The 20505-nt window shown below is 47.2% G+C and overlaps 1 protein-coding gene across 4 annotated transcripts in view; it reads left to right on the top strand.

The window, feature by feature from the left end:
• LOC139048006 (uncharacterized) overlaps positions 1-20505 on the top strand; it is a 331798-nt gene that overhangs the window by 4601 nt on the left and 306692 nt on the right. The gene's annotated exons all lie outside the window — the stretch shown is intronic.

Here is a 20505-nt window from a genome sequence, read left to right as displayed (position 1 = left end):
GGTCTCTCAATGTTAAGGCTGCAGGGTATTCTTAAAATTATGATGAAAAATGCTACTGAGAACGGCAGTCCCAGAACGGTGTTTGCTTAAGATAACAGGCACGCAAAAAAAGAGAAGGCTCTCGGCTCCGATAGCAATGTCGTACTCCCACATGGTCTGCATATTACCTTCAAAGTATATGCCATCGTGAAGTCCTTTAGCACTTGTACGAAGTCTGCTCCAAAAATTGACTCTGTGAATCAGCAATATGCCTTAGCAAGTAAACATGTGTTGTACCCACTGCAGTGCAAATAGGCTTCCAGTGAGGTATTACCTTCAAAATTTATGCCTTCGTAAACTTTTTCAGCATTGGCGCGAAGTCGGCCCCAAAAATTCACTCAGTGACTCAGCGATATGACATGGGAAGTGTGCGTATGATGTATCCGCTGCAGTGGAAATAGCCCTCCAGCCAGATCATTATCGTCATCATCAACAACAGCAATAACCTGGTTACGCCCACTGCAGGGCAAAGGCCTCTCTCGTACTTCTCCAACTACCCCGGTCATGTACTAATTGTGGCCATGTTGTCCCTGCAAACTTCATAATCTCATCTGCCCTCCCAACTTTCTGCCGCGCCCTGCTACGCTTCCCTTCCCTTGGAATCCAGTCCGTAACCCTTAATGACCATCGGTTATCTTCCCTGCTCATTGTATGTCCTGTCCATGCCCATTTCCTTTTCTTGATTTCAAGTAAGATGTCATTAATTCGCATTTGTTCCCTCACCCAATCTGCTCTTATGCCTTAACGTTCCACCCATCATTCTTCTTTCTACAGCTCGTTGCGTCGTCCACAATTTAAGTAGAACCCTTTTCGTAAGCCTCCAGGCTTCTGCCCCGTACGTGATTACTGGTAAGACACAGGTGTTATACATTTTTCTCTTGAGGAATAACGGCAACCTTCTGTTCATAATCTGAAAATGCCTGCCCAACGCACCCTAGCCCATTCTTACTCTGATTATTGCAGTATCATGATCCGTATCCGCGGTCACTACCTGTCCTAAGGAGATGTATTAATAGATCCATCCAGATATTACCTTCCAAATTTATGCATTCGTAAACTCTATTAGCATTGGTATGATGTCTGCCCCAAAAATTCACTCAGTGACTTACCAATGACATGGGAAGTGTACATATGGCGTAGCCGCACCGCGTGAAAAACCCCGCTAACTTATTTTACTGGCCTGACTGTTGTACATTACAAGGCAGAATTTTATGCGCGCACATCGTGCAATAACTTTTATTACCGTAGCAATTATATGAACCCTCCAGGGTCATTTCTGCCGTCGGCGTCATCATGAGGTTCCGTATCAAATGCAAAGGCAATAAAATCGTCGCCGAGCGCCGTGTGCTGTATGTGTTAGTTAAAGTGTGCGAGGGTGAGCCTTATATCGCGGCTCAATCTCTCGGCCGCAAGCGAGGAGAGCAGGGAGGAAGCGTAACGTCTTACATCGCGTGGTAATCTCCGCGGCTGCGCGGACGGCACGGGCAGTCGCCCTCACCCACCAGGAGCGCTGTACCTTGCAAGCCATCTGCGACGAAGACAGTAAGCCGTGCAAAATGTTTTCACGACTTACTTCGTGTTGATGTTACACGTGGCACGAAGGTCAATTCGATCGCTGCTACGGCCGCGCTTCCTCACTCCAGCGTTTGACAGCGAGTTTCCGCAGTTATCGAGTGAGATGTGTTCATGCTTGCGTGTGCGCATGTGAAACCATGCATTTTAATTTCGTTAGGCATCATATATTTACAAGTTTATACGGCCTATAAAGCTAGTATACTTTCTTCGTATAGTTCTTCATTATATTCCAACACAATCGATGTTTGGCCTTTCGGGAGAAACTCATGCTTTCTTTTATATCATGTCGAAATAGACAGCGACGAACAGTCGCCAACTACCCCGTGTGAACGTGAAAACATGTTGATGGCGTGCATGTCTTCTGTTGTGTTCAGTGACCGCCCAACGGCTGTTAGAAATATATCATATGCATTTGGTTTGAGAAAGTCGTCTAGTCCCTGAATTTTGAGAGAAGTCTTGGAAATGAAAAAAAAATTATTTCCAGCGAGATGGTGCCGAAACCGCTGAAGTCTATAGAGGGTGCGACGAAAATATAGTTGCACTGATACAAAACTTCCTACGAAAACGATAAATTCTTGCATGGTTGGTCATTGGACGATCCTCGTGGACTGCCTTCGGTGCATCGATGGTTTCGCGGAGAGTATGCAACATAGCATATCGACGGAGCTCCTCGACACGTATGTGTTTCGTCGGCCTCGTGATGAAGCATGGAGGTGTTCTGAGAAGTACCGAGCACTGCCTAGGGTGTACGAGGAAGAAGATCCTAACAGAGTGCCTCATATATACGCACGGGATTTCATCAAACCATTAACAAGTTCTCGGCATACGTCGGTACTTGTTGCACACGTGCGGAACCAGATAGCTTTTTTGAGGTGCATAGTCTTGTGCCAGGTCCGACGAAGGGGAGCGAGGCACGCATACACTGTGCCTGTGTGGTCAATGGGTATCCCGATTATGCGTTCTGGTTTTTCTGCTCACTGCAATGGTGCGCCTCGTGGGGTGAGGTGCTTCGCCCATCGTGAAGCCTCGCATCCCCAAGTATGTTTTCTCCGGAGATGGCCCCGCCCCAGATTGCGTGTAGGCAGTGGTCAATTACGTCAAGGGCCGTCTGCAGGGTCTCTTGCTAATCGTTACTTGGTCGTGACGAAGTCCATAATGTGACGTCATCCACCTAAATTGTGAAGCCCAGTTCGTAAATGGCCTCTAATCGCTCAGCCGGACCTATCAAAGTTAAAGAGCAGAGATCGACAGTGGGTGGAACATTGTGGGTCTCCCCCATGTTTGGGTACACCTTCCCGACGTCTCCGTCTACCCGGAAGGAAAAACGGCAATCTTGAAGGAAGGAGCGGACAAAGTTGAGTGGGCGGCTTCTCTTTCCCTGCCTCTGTGCGGCCTCGATCATCTCCTCGTGCGCCACAGTGTGAAAATCTTTCGGGAGGTGCACCACCACAAGGATGCCCGGGTGGCGGTGTACTCGACCGAGCGTCTTGCGACACATTACACTTTCTTTCACGAGCAGGATGCTGTCATGAGTGCCAAGGTTTAGTCGAAACCCTGTCTGTCCAAGATGGAATTGATCCTCTGTTTCTAGAAAATGCGATATGCGTGTCAGGGCTCCTGGTTCAGCCAGCTCGCACGCAGTAACTGTGAGCGATCCGCGGTGCATGTTCGGCGGTATATCTGGCCGTTTGGTTTCGCTACCGGTGTGGCTATGGAATGCGTCCATCGAGCTTGCATTTCAACATTGGCACACTGGGGTAAGCTCACCGAGAAATTGCTGCTTACGTACGCGCATTACGCGTGCGATGCTCTACCAATCAGGCTACCGCGTCGCCGTTCTTCCATCCACTTTCCGGGGTACTCATGTGTTACTATTAGAACTAACCTATGGAGTTATATATGTATATATATATATATATATATATATATATATATATATATATATATATATATATACATATATATACATACATATATATATATATATATATATATATATATACATACATATATATATATATGTATATATATATATAGTACAGAGAGAGAGAGAGAGAGAAAGAGATTTTAGTGACGAAGGCCGGACCCCGGCTGAAACGCCAGACAAAAATTAACGTTTCGCACATGTCGTTTCTCTTGTGTGGCGTTCAAACAACTGCACAATCCAGACAAACAATCATTTTGAATGTAGTATATGTAAGGTTTGCGATTCGAAAACTGATCTCTACAGTACGTCCCTCTTGGCATTGCCGTGCCATCGCTAAGCTGTCCGCGCAGGTTCCACGTCAACAATGGGAGGACCACTGCCTTAAGCCTGCCTATAATTTTCCCATTGACATCTGCAGCACACGTTCGCTTTTCTTGCGCTTCACCACAAAGCCTGACACCGCGGGCTTCTACCAAGGGGAGGGGTGTGAGCAGGCACCCACCGGGCGTGAGAGGGGGGGGGGGGTCAGGTAGGTGTCGTTTTTGTGGTCACCGACCAAGAAACAACGGCTTGTTCTTTTATTTAGTGATGTAATGACACTTTAATTTATTGTAAATTATTCATTGGGGATTATACAGAAGTTTATGTACATGACTGGACGGAGCACACGCTAAGCGAGCCCGATCCCAAGGCGTACTGTAAGGACGACCTTTATTGCGGATTACCTGATTACCATTGCAATAAAAAAAGCTGTAGACTCCTACAGTGACAGTTATCTGCGTCATTGACAGATCTCGTTATCAACCGCATATGACGAACCATTACAGTCTAGTGTCACAAAAGTTTCTGAAGCGTGTCGTTGCATGGTGTGGGACAAAAAGTCCCTTAAATTCTGGCTAGAATTCTCAAGTGGATAGTTAAGAACACAAGTGTTTTGGAACATTCTAATATAACATAACGCTAGGTGAATCACTTACCTACACGTTTCATGTTCGGCTCATGTGCGCACACGTGAAGGAAAAGATTGAATTTGCAAGAAGCTTTTTTGAGGGATTTATGTTTACAAATGTATTTACTATAAGGTGGGCGATTAATCAAAAGTTTGTAACATGAACGGTTGGCGTGTAATATCTTATTCGTTTTTGAAAATTAAACTATTCGGTATTCTCGAATATTGAAGCTAAACAAATATTTCGCAACAAGCGACTGTAAAAGTCAGGTTAATGTTCCCCACGAGCAGAACGAAGTATGATGAACATCAGAAATAAAGAACCACACAAGTTTTGAAACAATGCAGAAACAAAATCGGTAATGCCAGTGTTGTGCTCGGGATTGCGACGGAAATAAGACCCTGGTTAACACTTATTAGTTTATATCTTGTGCACATACATGAATATCCGGGAATGCGGGCGTGAGAACTGCCGTCACTGTCGCACAATTGGTAGCGCAATACGCGCGTAATGCGGAGGTTGTGGATTCGACTAACGCCGTCAGCAAGTTGTCTTGCTTTCCTTCATTTCTCTTTATCTCCTAATTTTTATATATTAGTCAAAAACTACAAATAATTCCTTCTAATCTTTCCTTTTCTCCATTATCCGTCGAATTTATATATGGCTCCAATGGCAGCCATAGGTGGTTGGCTAATTTAAGAATCCAATAAACACGTACTGCTGCAATACGTCGTTGCCAGGATATTTTGGAGGGCCTTGCAAACTGGATTTCGTGGCCTTGGGGTTAACCGCTTTATTACATCTGGTCGCTGCTCACGTGGCCGCTTCGCGCGACTTTTAATTGCTGCGGGGGCCTTCTGTCTATGGCGTAACCGGTGCGAGGCAGTTGCCATTGGATGTCGTCACCGCGCTCTATTTCCCCTTATGGGGAGGCTCTACTCTGAGCTACTGTCGTTTCTGTCGGAGGAGTTGTTCTTCCTTGGAGAAGAAGAGTTCCTTCGACAGTGGTCATGTCGTTTCCTGTCGGTGGCTAATGGACGCGTATGGCTGAATTTTTGTCCAGCCTGGTTCTTGTAGCCAGACCATCAGAATGATTCATTTAATGCACATAGAATGCAGGTGCCCATGATTTCTGCGTGTGTGTCCTCTCGTATACATGATCATTTTTGTGTATACGCATCTCGTGCACATTACTTCAAAATTGTGTAAAGTGTTCTATCACATCATCATTGTATATAACCATTGTGCACATTGTATATATTGAAAATCATTTTGTACATGTGGCATTTAGTTTATGTGTAACTGTGCCTTTCCGTGGGTATACGTGTTTATATGTTGGTGCGTGAGGACTCGGACACTACTCGCGTTGACAACGCGCTGTGTTTCGTTTCTTACATCTTATCGTCCGCGTGTAATTGTGCCGTGATTTTGACTCAGTGTTCGTATCGTCTCTTGTCAAAATAAACTTTTTCTAAACACACATATCACTTTACGAAGATATGTTTTGGTAAACCATTCAAGCACTGAAGCATATGAACGAGGTCTGCCCTAAGAAAACATGCAGTGACTCGGCAATAAAATGGGAAGGGCAGCCATGGTGTAGCCGCTCCGATCGGAAAACTCGGTTAACCTCTTGTACCGGCCGGATTGCTGCAAATTTAAAGGCCGAATTTCATGCGTACCAATGCCTGTGCATTTCTGCCGTCGGCGTCACCATGAAGTTCCTTATAAAGTCCAAGTTCGATAAAATCATGGCAGCGCGCCGTGTGCTGCTCGTGCGAGTGGAAAGCTGCGAGGTTGAGTCGCCGATCGGGGCTCAATCTCGTGCACGCAAGCGAGGAGAGCGAGAAAGTACGAGATGACTTCTGTCACGCGCGACGTTTAGGGGGGGGGGGGGGAGGAGGGAGGGAGGGTGCGTTTTACTCCAGGCTGCCCGGGCGGCCGCGCTCGCCCACCCAGGCCGCTGATCTTGAAAGCCATCTGCGACTGGGACAGAGTGCACCATGCACTGTATTTTCACGGCTTAGATGGCGTTTTTGCGAGACGCAGCACAAAGAATAATTCCCTCATTGTTGCTTCCGCGCTTCCTCACTGCAGCGTTCGACAGCGAGTTTCCGCAGTCATAGAGTGATATGTGCTCATATTTGCGTATGCGCGCGTGATACCATGCGTTTTAATTTAGTTAGGCATACTATGTTTACAAGTTTACACGACCCATAAAACTACTGTCCTTACTTCGTTGAGCTCTCCACTAAGGGCGAAACCCCCAATTTTTTTTATTTTCATGTCGAAATAGACATCGACGAACAGTCGCCAACCAGCCTCGTGCGGAGATAAAAACATGCCAATGGCGATGCTCACGGTGCCGAACATGCCGATGGTGTTCTCTTGTGTTCAGTGACCACCTAATCACTGTTAGAATTATATCATATGCATTTGGTTTGCGGAAAACATCTATTTACCGAATTTTGAGAGACATGTCGCAAAGGAAAAATATTTTCACCCAGAAGGTGCCGGAACTGCGAAAGGAGAGGGAGCGACGAAAATATTGTTGGATTAATGCGAACTTCTTTTTCACAAAACCGATAAATTCTTGCAAGGTTTCGTCATCGGTGAAGAAACAGAATTGTACTAATGCAGAACAAGGAATGAAAAATGTGAGCTGAGCCAAGGCAAAGCAAAAAATAAATGCATGAGTCAAGAGAGGAAAGAATCAAAGGTTGTTGAATGTGTCTGTTTTTTTTAGCTACCATAAAATTCTGCGCCACGAATATCTACTTTGAAGGTCAAACTGTCAAGGCTGCTTTCTGCGTTAAAATGTAGAGGTTCTACGTTACAAACGTGCGCATCGCCTGCGACCAAACTTGTTGCGAGAGGAATGCTGGAAACTATACAACCCAACAATGCCTTGGCGTTTTCTGCATTCATAGTGCGCCAGTGTTTGGCCCACACTTCGATCATTGTGCTGGTAGTTGAGAAACCCTCCCCAATTGCCGAATTCAACCCGCCTGTGCCTTCTTCTAAATCGAATAGGCTTCTTTGGCTTATTCTGCCTTTCTCGTGCTAGGTATGTGGTACAATCATGGTCAGACTTGGCGGAGGGAAGGCGAAGAAACGTGCCAAGGGAAAGGGCGCGTGTTCTCGGGCAATCGAGTTGTCAAGAAGGTCGGCGGGAAGAGGAGTGTGTGGCAGTCGTGCGTAAATTATCGCGATACCCAGTGGCGCGGAGGGGAAGGAGAGCGCTGGGCTCGATAGCTCGTTCGCTCACTCGTTGGTCGAAGCAATCGGAGTGAAAGGGCGCCTGTTCTTGGGCATGCGAATGGCAAGGTGGATCCAGAGGAAAAAGGAGGGGAGGCACCCTTGAAATGTCTGTTACACATTAAGACGCGCCACTCGATTCCAGAAGATGCCGCACAGGAAAATGAGCCCTAGTGACACGTTTAGTGGAATGAGCCTCGTTCGTGGCACGTTTCGCTGGTCGCTCACGGTGGCCAACCTGTCATGGACGATGTGGAGGACGAGAATTCATTGCGAATTCTCGCCCACAAGAAATACACCACATGCGCTGACGAGCGTTTTGTCGAATGCTGGCGGCGTTGACTCTAACACGCCACGTAAGAAGTGGAGCCGTTCGCTCTCCACGGCTGCAGCGAAACAAAATCCTTGAAGTCAAAGGCAGGCGTCAAGTGAAAGGGCCAGTGCTCTTGGGCAACCGTGCAATGAGGACGGGCTGCAGTGAAAAAAAAAGGGGGGGGGGGAGGCTGGGTGGTGAATAGAGTGTCGTTCGCTTACACGTTCGTCCGTTCCTTCGCGCGAGTTGCTTACATTGGCTATCATAGTTGATGGTTTCTGCATAATATTTTGTTGCTCAAGTGCACACTGTTGTTGCCGGGGCGGAATTTGGGGGTTGTGAGGAATATTCAATAGCAAACGACACTTAGCAGAAGCGGACTTCCAAGCGTGCTTCCAAGAAATTAGAAAAGAGGTGAAACCAAAGCATTTTGTCTATGGACTCTATTTTGAAGGTGTCCACGTTGATTTATCAGACAGTTTCCGAACTGATCTTGTTTCAACGTATACGGAGGAGCCCTTGGGGCAGACGTCGTACATCTGATGTCTTTAATGTTACGGAAGACACTGGATGCATATTGAAGCAAAACGCGGCGGTGTAAGGCGGATTTTGTTTTTAAAGAACACGCTGCCAAATGGGCTGAAATTTGAAATTCATCGAGTTTCACTTGTAAGCTGCACTACACCAACGTACACATTGGCGTAAATAGCAAGATTTGGCAATGATACTGGCCTGTGTGGTAGGAGAGAACCACAGATGCTGCGTCCTGTGCGGCCGCCAATGGAATGTTAACAAAGTACCCATGCACGTTCGCTTATTTCAAATAATGACAATAATTTTGTGTATTTTTACAGGCGAGAGCCACGATCTCAAGATGATTATAATTAGACTCCGGATTCAACTTGACCAGCGTATGGACGCGGGGAACATGCACCGTGGCCTCGAAGCACAAACGTAACCATCCATTGCGAACGTGGTTGTGTGCGCTACAAACCTCTCGACAGTGCGATGGCTAGTGGGCCATAGGGAAGGAACATATTGCTATTACAGGGGCGCCACGAGCGCCGCTCGCGTGACGTCAGGGCAAGTGCTCGCGCCTGTCGTCTGCTACAGTTCGGCCGTTGTCCGGGCGCTTTCTGCGGTGTTTTCGTTTGTTCGCCCTCGTTCTCTCTGCTTGTATAGTTATGGTGGTCGTCTCAAATATATAATTTACGACACCTTGCTTTGTGAACGTTTATTCAAAGACCTAATTTCTTAGACAACAATGCAGCTCTCAAAGACAACGCTACAGTGCCAGCCGAAGGAGCGCAGACCAGCCCATTGCGGGATTTTTTTGCCCAGATGGACAATCGCAAAACATAGCATATAAGAATCCAGTTATGATACCATACCTGCCGCGGTGCGGGCACCTAAGAGAGGCGCTTTAAGATGTCAAGATCCCCGCGCCCTGTGAGAATCGGTGTTATGCTATGCATTTTGCAGGTATAACTTGCTATCCAGCAAACGTTGTGATTCTTCACAGAGTTGCCACAAGGAACAACGAGTATGTGTCACGAAGCAATTGTGTGTGCGTGAGTCGAGCGTGTGTTTGACAACATACGAAACCACGATGATGATCGCGATAGTGTGACGACGATGGCATGATGACAATGTTGATTTATTATCACGAAAAAAGGTTACAGCATGTTCCACTATGACCTGTATGATACCGAAGATGGTACAATCTCGCGCACGGGCTTGGTAGCGTTATCTACACTACGAGAAAAGGACTGGGGGATACACGCCAATCCCGATGCAGTGGGGCATTCTAACTAACACAACATCTCAAAGCATTAGATGCCACCAGAAAATAATGGGGGAAACCGACACGCTCTCTCTCGTGACGCACGAGAAGGACAGTGGTAAGTTTGCGGGAGAACTGAAACTGGCGCGCACGTGCTCTCGTTCGTATTATGTGGCATGACGTTCTCGCCTATGGTCCGAATGAGCTAGTTGGACTTGGCACGCAAGAAAACACGCTTGCAATTGTGTCTTCCTTGTGTTTATGGTAACGCAAATGTGTACGGCAACACAATGGGGATCTCCGTTCATCATCATCACAAAAACTTTGTTGTAAAACTGAGGAGTTTGGAGCACGCAGTCTCCTGGGCCCCTGCACGACCCTACTGCACTCAAGCGTTTATGTTGCTTCGCTCCATAACGCTGGCAGCCCGATCAGTAGCCATGGTCTGCACGACCGGGTCTCCCGAGCGCAGCAGAGTCTCCCAGTCCTCCCAGGTCTTCAGGTGCTCGAGGCCCCGCGGGGGAGGATCCGCCGGGCAATGAGAAAGGAGGTGGAGAGCAGAAGCGCGAGGTTCGGGACAGAGTTTAAAGGCTGATGTGAGGAAAAGTGGGTGATAGTGAGAAAGAGTCAGAGGAGATGGGAGAGTGTGAGTTTGTAATCGGCGCCAAAGGGTTGCTTGTCGATTGCTAAGGGATTTGTGTGGTGCGGGGTACAGCTGACGCGATGCCTTGGAGGCATTCGTCAGCTCGTTGAAACGTTGCGCGCGCTCCTTCGTGAATCCCGGATCTGAGGCCGCAAGAGCCCGGTTTAATGAACCTCGGGCTAAGAGGTTGACGGCCTCGTTACCAGGATTCCCGTAGTGCGCGGGCACCCAAATCAGCTCCAAATGACGGGGCGGGGTTGCAACGGGCGAGTCCAGTATGCAATTGGAGCAGCATCGCAGAGAACTTCTAGTCTCGGAAACAGGATCTACTGACGTAGGGAAGAAGGGCTGCACGAGAATATTTTGCCGCACTTGTCTATACCGGTCGTGTTGCTTTTCATAGAATAAAAGGAATGCGTTTCGCTGGTCCATTCGCTCGTTTTTCTCCTCGGTCGCTGGCGGTCAATGGTCCGTGGTTAACGGTTGACTTTCACCGCCAGCTTACAAAGGTCACGTACTCTCGTGTAATCGATTGGTGGTTTGCGTGCCGGAGGCCAGAAGAAAAATTTTCTGGTTAATATAAAAGAACTTCGTTACATGCGTACTGATCACAAACTTTTGAGACCTTGCTTTGACATTTTTGTGGTAAAATAAATATTTTCCCAAATTTTTTCATCAATCTAGGGCTTTTCCGGAGGTTCTGAAGATAGGGAATAGGTGAAAATGTGAAGGCACGAACTTGCTGCATTGGAAACGTTCCTGAGGAGCATTCGAGTTTGAAAATAATGCTTTTGCGTGGACGCAGTAATGATGTTTTGTTGTTGTTCTTGTTGTTGTCGTCGTTGTTGTGCGTGGCAAAGCCGGTGTCAAGCGGATACCTTTTATTATTTTTTTGCTAATCTGTTTTGTTTACATCACGCATGAATCTATTACATGTGCTGTAACTTATATCGTACTTTTCATTCATACCACAGTTGTAAGCGTGCCTACGGCTGAATAAATTTCATTGTCATCTGCGCATGTGCATGCGTGCGGATAGCCGGACCTGCCCACAGGTGCGGTCGTACCAGAAAGAGCTTTGGGGCCCCTGTAGGTTCAGATGACGTCTGAAACGCTCGAGAAGAACAACCCTTCTTTATTCAAGCAGCCTTCTCCCGCAATGGCGGGAACAGTAGGACAAAGCACCAGCACATATGTGCTGGGTAAGGATTCTGTTCTCTGCAGAAAAATGCAATGAAACAAGAAACGCAGCCTACTGACTTAACTCACCCAGCAGGAAGTCCGTACGGCGCTGGCGGCCACCGAGGTAACCCGCGAGTGCTGGCGGGTGGAAGGCCTCCACGACACGGGTTCTACCACGTAGAGAGCGTTGCCCAAGATTAAGACGGGCTTAAAGGTCAACAATCTGCCGCACCAGTTTAAGGTTGCCTAAGTGGTCGCGTCTGGCTGGCCCATGCAGTGCGTTGCCGGGGTTCTGGTCAAGTCCGGCGAGACGGCAAGGTGCCTAAGTATTCTCTCTGGCGGCGGTTCGCGCGCCGCAGTAACGGAGAGCGCCAGGACCTAAGAGTTTTCGGGTTCGGTTGCGCATCGCGTTCAGGGTTCTGCATGCTTTCCGGTTTGGTTCAGGTTCAACTCTTGAGGAAAACACATAATGCTTCGGACCACTTTGAAATGATTCATATACGTGTTCATATCGGTTCGGAATTACAGAAATTCCCACAGGGGCGTCTGCGTCAGCAGGCGTTTGGTGTGTTGTGACACCATGGACTCGAGCACACGACCCGCCCGCTTCCAACCATGAGTGGCATAGCCGTGTCTAGGAAAAGGGGGATCCTGGGGGTTGAGCAGATGCGCAGTGTCTGGACCTTTAAGGCACCTCGGCGGAGGCAACACACCCCTTTGTCCTTGGCTTCACGTATTCTGGAGCTCTGGACTGAGCTATCCGGGAAGTCCGTAGTTGCGATTTCCTGTTGTCTTGCCCAATCTTCGTCTTTCTCTCTCACTTTGAAGCTTTCCTGTCTTCTCGTCACTTCTTTTTATTTCTCATTTTTTATGCAGCAAGGGTTAACCTCGTGTTCTTTTCCTACCATGGGTGTATTATAATAGGTTATAGTAGAGATGTACTCCTGCAGTCATCGATTCCTTCGGTTACCATTGTTTGCCCCTCTTGGCCTCGGTGGTGGTTGGCTTCCATAACTGCTGAAATAAGATGAATTTTTCATCGCTTTAAGCTCTGTTCTTCGCCTACTTAATCGCTTTCTTTCGGAAAGAGGGTGCACCGATGACTCTCAGATTTGTCATGCAATTCCAAGAGATCTACTCAAAATACCACGTCATTCACTGTGAATATGCAGAAAAGACTGCTTGAACACTGTCACTATTTGTAGTTGCGAAGTATCTACCTCAACAAATAGGTACTGGTTACAAAAGCCCGGAAGTGCCAGCAGTGACTTTTTGCTGAAAGTCCGTGACAAACATCAGCACCACAAATTGTCGGAACTTGTGCAGCTTTGAAACACTCCGATCTTTGTAATCCCGCATTGCACTCCAGACAGCACACGAAGTGTAATATCCGAACAAGACCTAGATTTGACCGAAATTCAGTTCCTGGAGGTTCAGACTGAACAACACGGTACGAATGTCCAACTAATTAGGATCCCACGGAATAACAATGAAATCCACACCAAACACCTAGTCTTGACTTTGTGTACCAGCACACCACCGGAATACATCGAAACAGGCTACATGAAAGTCCATGTTCCACAGTACATACCTAACCCATGCCGCTGCTTCGAATGCACCGAATCGGCCACGGCTTGCAGATGTGCCGAGGTTGTCTCACCTGTGCAAATTGCGCTTCTTACGAACACGCTTCTGACGGCTGTGATGAGACACCTCTCTGCACAAACAGCGACGTTGTGCACTCGGCATACTCCAGGTCATGTCCATCACAGAAGTACAAGAAGGAGGTAAAGACCCTCAAAGCGAAAGAGAATATATCTTTTAAAGAGCCACGAAAGCGACTCTCATTTGTACAGGGCGATTCGTACGCCGAAGTGTCACGGCAGGGGGCAATGGCACAATGGTTCTCCGCGACTTTCAGGACAACGCAGAATGGACCGGCGGTAGCGCTACCAGCCCTCACGGCAGAAGCAGCCTGCGCTGCTCCGCCACCTACGAAGAAGAGCCAGCGGGCCTTCCTGGCTGGGAGCTTGAGGCTCTCTGCCAGGTCAGAGAGGCCTAAAACATCTGCGAGCGCGCCGCGCGAGCGTACTCAGCGTCTCGGCCGTGGCGATGGATACATGAACTGCATCGGCGTCCCAGACGCCAACATATCAGCCAACAACCAAGCCAGCCAACAACCATATATCAGCCACCAACCGCCAACAACAGAACACCGCATCATGGAGCCTGGAGGAGGCTCGGCGGCCTGATATATTTTCCGCTCTGAAGCATACACCAACAGACACCGTCACTATGTCTACACAAATATTATGTTGGAATGTGAGTGGTCTCCTCCGCAATCTCGAAGATGTTAAAGAACTACTATATAAACACAATCCAAAGGTGCTGTTTGTTCAAGAGACACATCGAAATTCTACTCCCAGGAAAGTTGTTAGGAGATACGCCATCTTCCGAAAGGACCGCGATGAGGCTCAAGGCTCATCCGGTGGTGTAGCGATCGTCGCAGACAAGTCTGTTGCTTGTCGTCATGTAGCCCTTCTGACAGCCCTTCAAAGCAGTGTCAGTGCGGGTAGTCATTTCTAATCATTTGGTTACTGTCGGTTTCATATACATACCATTTAACTACCAACTCATGAAAACACCTTTCTGTGGCCTCATAGATCAACTGCCAGAGCCCTACATACTCGTGGGTGATTTTAACGCTCACAACACTTTGTGTAGAGACGCCGTTGTGTCACAACAGGTCGGCTCATCGAACATTTTCTCCTGACCCAAGGTGCATTCTTGTTTTATAAAAAAAGGAGCCCACTTATTACAACTTCCAACATAACTCGCATTGTTCGATAGATCAAAGAATTAGTTCTGCCTCTTTCTTCCTGACCTAAAATGGAATGTCATCTACAATATATTTGGAAATGACCACTTTCCTATCACAATAAATTTCATAACACAGCACGACAGCCCTCCTCATGTTCGCCTATAGGTGTCGGTATCGACTAACTGGGAGAATTTGTGAAAATAAATTTATCTTCCACGGGATTTTACAAACAATTTTAGTATAGATGATGCTGTAGAATATTTTACCGCTTTAATTAATGATAAAGCTGAGTAGTTTATCCCACAAACAAATGGTGTTTGATTTAAAGTACTTGTTCGGGTGGACCGAAGACTGGAGAGATACGCGAAAGTGGTACAAAAAGCTTGGGACACACTGCGTAGATCGCCAAATGCAGAAAATTGTATCGCATTTAAACACACTAAAACGCAGGCAAAGTGAACACGATGCCAGGCAAAGAGATAAGCTGGGTGAGGTTTCTCTCGGGTATAATTTCATGCACACAGAACGCGAAAGTGCGGAATGGCGTAAGAAAGCTAAATAGGCTACAAACCCACGGTTGCCCTTGGTGAACGACTATGTGCATATTTAACAAAACCAGGCATACTCTCTTGGGGAGCACTTCGGACGTGTGTCAAGTTTGATGCATTATTTAAAATCCTTCCTAAAGTAAAAAGAAACAGGCATGTAAGCCATTCGTACGTAAATGCCGACAGAACGAACAACATAAACGTCCTTTGAGTTTTACCGAGTTGAAGGCTGCTTTGACTAGATGCAAGAGTTCTGCTCCCGGGCCTGACAGAGTCATGTCTGACAGGATTAAAACCGTGCGCACGGATACACAACTGACACTACTCCAACTTTTCAACACTATTTGGGCTGCTGATGCCTTCCAGTCACATGGGAGGAAGGTATTGTTATTCCAGTTCGGAAGCGGGGTTAAGCACCTTATTCGGCGGCATGTCACCACCCGATGGCTCTCAGAAGTTGCATTTGCAAGCGTTCTGAAAAAAAAGTATAATCGTCGTCTTCCATATTTCCTGGATGCCACAAAATGCTACGTCATTATGAAGGCGGTTTCAGAGAAGGGTGGTCTACAACTCACCATCTCGTGCGTATCGAAGCGAAAATTCGACACGCGTTCGTAGATAAATAACTCCTTTTATGTTAATTTATCGATATGGAAAAAAGCGTGCTGCACAACGTTGCGGTAAAGAATCCTGTGCGACTTGTCACCAGTCGGCATTCGCGAGAACATGGTCAACGCAATAGAAAGCTCCTTGGCCGATGTTACTTTTCGCGTCAAAACCGGCAATGTGTTGTTGCGTCTCTTCACGCAAGAAACTGTTGTACCCTAGGAAGGCGTGCTGAGCTGTATGCTTTCACCTTGAATAAGAACACTCTGCCAGCTTCACTAACATAAGCCATTTTTATTCCTTCTATGTCGATGATGTACAAATAGGAGTCAAATCCTGTAATCTTAGTGTGCGAGAGGCAGCTTCAGTATGACTTGAACAAGTTGTCTAAGGGGGCAGGTCGCCATCGACCTGCAGTGGGAGAGCCTTTCTGCTTGCGTATGCGGAGTCTCAGCGACAAAGTGGGGGTGCCACTCCTTGAACATCGTCTTATCCCTGCAGCAAAGCTGTTACCACCGTGGCAGTGGCAGCTCATATAATGTGACACATTTGTTCACATCACTAAGCACACCCCAGAGGAACATATTAAAATGCATTTCCTTGAACTTTAGCCAAAATACTCGTGGCCCGAGTATTACACTGACGTAACGAGATGACATGCCGGCGTGTCTGATGCAGCAGTAGGTCCATCCTTCTCGGAGTATGATGTTCTTAATCCGTAAACAAGTATATTTGCTGTTGACACCAGTGCACGATTGTCGGCTGTAGCTAGTGCACATCAAATATATAAAAGGCAATTATATTTACAGGCTCGCTATGCTTGTCCAAGCTTTATTGTCTCTGCGAAGACATATCAATCCCGTAGTCAATGGTCTATTCTCGTTTCTGTGCACGATGTATGCGGATAACCAGCATGTCGTTTTACGTTGGGTGCCCGGCCATAGAGCTATTGCGGGTAATATGGTTGCACACAGACTTGCTACGTCCACAACAAAAGAAGCCTTTGAATCTTCTGTAGCTATTCCTGCTACAGACTTGAAGTTATCCTTATAGAAAAAGTTTAGCCGTTCTTGCCAATCCATCGGGGACAAAGGTACTGTGCATAAGCTCAATTCAATCAAGCCACGTGTAGATAATTGGCCGTCCAATTGGCCATAGCAAAAGCGCGATGAACAGATGTCCTATTTTGTTGATTGCGAACAAAGCACACATATGGGAGACTAGCGATGAACCTCCCATTTTGGGAGTGGCTCAACGCACTCCATTTCTTGCGGGATATGCGGGAGGCAGAAGCTGAGAGAAGAAAGCACTTTCCTGCAGCTTATAAACTGCATACTCCTCTTCATCCAACAATGTTTCTTGGTGTGGAACTGCCTTTCAGTGCCAAAGCTGCTTTAAATTTTCTAAAGGAAGTTGTGTTGCATGTAATTAGCTCACGAGATTCGTTGCGCATCCTCCCACCAGAGGTTTCTGCTGCAGTAGCAGAGATAGCATAATTTGGTGGAGTACGCGCCTCCAGGTGCATACGCCTTGGCGAGGCAGCAGTGCTATTGACATTGACTCTTTTCAGTATTTCAATCAATTCAAACCATACCTCTGGTGTCAGTCGAACACTTGACCAGAGATTGTCAATATTTAAAACACGTACATACTTTATCCTCTTCACAGCAACAACATTGTTTTGGTTTCTATACAGCCACGCAATATATTTAACGTTCCTATTGACCAAACCATATACTGCATTAGACCATTGACTGGCGCTCTTTCGTCATTATTATCGCTTATCGCTTACGCCTTGGAACCCCTTATATCATCATTAGCAATTACAAAAATGTAGATATTTTAGAAAAAGCTTTCGTAAACCCATTCGCGCCTTCATTGTAGCGCCTGAAAGTATATATATCCTTACGAGACGAGCTCCAACGAGGGAGTCCTGTCTCAGAAGTTCGCAACAGATACAGCGAAGCTTGGTTTATTGCACATGGGTACATACACACAAACTCACGCACACACACACACCCTCATAAACGCGTGCACACAAGCGCGGGGGAACACAGCTTGAATGACGGACGCCCTGAACGCATCATGCTCTAAGAGGCAGCAGATACGCGCACGTACAGTCGAGCGCGATTTGAAGGTTATCGCGCGAGCGTCGACCGGGAACGCGAACAGCGCCATGGCCCAGAATTCTCTGCCGAGGCGAGGGAGGTATCAGGCATGCTTCCCTCACTCTTTTTGCTGTTCCTTCAACAGCCGTCACTCCCTGCTGGGCTATCAATTTCTTTCTTTTTCTTTTTTTTTGGTTCTGCGAACAGGCAGTGATCGCAGTGCGCACGACGTATTCTTCGGTATGATCTGAAATTGGACGTTACGAAGCTGTATCTAGCCTATGTAACGTCATTGCTGCTGAGCCAGGAAGAATCGGTGACCAAGAACATGAGCTTAAGCCCGCGAAGATACGAGGTGACCAAGTCCACACTTTATCGCAACAAATGGAAAGCGTAGAATAGAGAGAAAGGGCGGTGAGTTTGTCGCGGGGTGATGGTTGTTGTATGTAACAGCGAACGAGGGAGAGAAGAGTGTGAAATCATGATTTTTCCTGTCCCGAAACCGGCCGCCAGGTGCCTGCAGTGCTGGGCTGGTTGACGCTCGCGCGATAACCTTCAAATCGCGCTCGACTGTACTTGGCGGAATGCGAATCCATTCTATCCGCAAGAAGCGTTCACTTCACTGCAATGCAGCCGAGTATGCGCGGAGGCTGCTGGTGCTGCGAGGAAGCCAGCGGAGTGCGCGGCGTGCTCGCTCCGTTCTGATTGGTTGGCCAATTCTTCAAGGATAAAGCCAGGCCACAGCCACGGTCACGAAACCTCCTGAGCTTCGCAAAGAAAAGATTCGCTTTTAAAAAAGTACGCTTGCTGGCAGCAGCCAGGGGCAGCAACAGAAGAAATGGCAAGAAAACAAGGTAACAAACAAAAGCACAAATGAGCGAGCAGGCACTTGGGTGTATTCCTGACATAAGTACGAAAAGTAATAATTGAAATAAGAAATCCAAACTTTTCGAAAAAGGAAAGGGAGTTTTAGAATCCGTAAATAAAATAATTTTTTTTCGGCGCCAAATTCTCTCATAAGTTTCCTCCATTGACAAGGCAGCGACGCACTTTTATAATTACTTTGGAAGATGTCACTGACAAAGCCAGTCCGAGAGCGGGGTTTGCTTGAGATAACAAGCACGGAAAGAAGAGAGGCCTTGGCTCCAATAGCAGTGCGGAGATCTGATGGTCCTTTTAATGTAATTTTCCTTAGGTACGCCGTCGTAAACTATTTCAGTACTTAAGCGTAGGTACGAGGTCTGGCCCAAAAAACTACGCAGTGAATCAGTAATGAAATAGCAGTAAGTGTAGCTATGGTGCAGCTCTCCGTTCGAAAAACCCGGTACGTTGCTTTCTTGTATCGGCCGGGCTGCTGCAAATTACAAGGCAGAATTTTATGTGCGCACTTTGTGCAACCACTTTTACTGCCATAGCAAACATATGGACACTCTAGGCGCATTTCTGCCGTCGGCGTCACCGTGAGGCTCCGCATAAAGTCCAAGTGTGATAATATCTTCACCGCGCGCCATGTGTAGTACGTGCGAGTGACAACCTGCGGCTCAATCTCGCGCACACAAGCGTGGAGTCGCACGTGACGTTCTTGAGGGAGGGTAGGAAGTGAGGGTGCGTTTTAACCTGAGCGGGCCGGGTGGTCCAGCCCGCCCACCCAGGCCGCTTATCTTGTAAGCCATCTGCGACGGGGACAGAGTCCGCCACGCACTGTGTTTTCACGGCCTACTTCGCGTTGATGCAAGACGCAGCACGAGCAATAATTCGCTCGCTGCTCCTGCCGTGCTGCCTCACTCCAGCGTTTGATATTCAGTTCCTGCGGCCATCGAGTGAGATGTGTTCTTCTTTGCGTATGCAGGCGTGGTACCATGCATAATAATTTATTTCGTCGTGCTATGTTGACAAGTTTATACGGCCGATAAAACTACTGTCGTTACTTGGTAAAGCTCTCCATTAATTTCCTTTCGCAATCAATGCATCGCCTTTCGGCAAAACTGCTCCTTTTTTTATTTGCACGTCCAAATGGACATCGACGAATAGTCGTCGAAAAGCCTCGTTTGGAGATAAAAACATGTCGATGGGGCGCATGTCTTTTCCTGTGTTCAATGATCGCCTAATTGCTGTTAGAATTATATCAGATGCATTTGTTTTGTGTGAGTTGTGGATTCACAGAATTTTGAGAGACGTTTTGGAAATGAAAAATATGTATGGCAGAATGGTGCCGGAACTGCTGAAGGAGAGGAAGTGACGAAATTATTGTTCTATTCATGGGCAAACTTCCTACGAAAGCGATAAATTCTTGGAAGGTTTCGTCATCGGGGGGGGGGGGAGACTGAATTGGGTAAATCGAGCTGAAGTAGCAAACTAATAAGTGGAAAATGGGAGATGAGCCAAAGACAAAGGAAAAAAAAAGGTACACGGATGAATAGTTGAAGAATATAGGGTTTTGAATACGTCTTTTTGTTTTTTTGATGCCACAGACTTCTGCACTATGAATTCGTACGCTTAAGGTCAAATTGCCAATGCTCCTTTCTACGTTAAGGTATTGAGGCCCTACGTTAAGATCGTGTGCGTCACGTGCGACCAAACTTGTTGAAGTTGGAGTGCTTGATCCCGCACACCGCAACAATGCCTCTGCGCATTCTGCATTGATAGTGCGTGAGTGTTTGGCGCACAGTTCCATCACAGGGCTGAAGTTGGAACACCCTCCATGATTGCTTATTTTAAACCCCCTGCGCCTTTTTCTAAATCGTATGGTCTT

The sequence above is a fragment of the Dermacentor albipictus genome, chromosome 7 (genome assembly GCF_038994185.2).
Source record: "Dermacentor albipictus isolate Rhodes 1998 colony chromosome 7, USDA_Dalb.pri_finalv2, whole genome shotgun sequence".
In the NCBI taxonomy this organism is placed as follows: domain Eukaryota; kingdom Metazoa; phylum Arthropoda; class Arachnida; order Ixodida; family Ixodidae; genus Dermacentor; species Dermacentor albipictus.
This window is presented reverse-complemented; position numbering and strand designations above follow the sequence as displayed.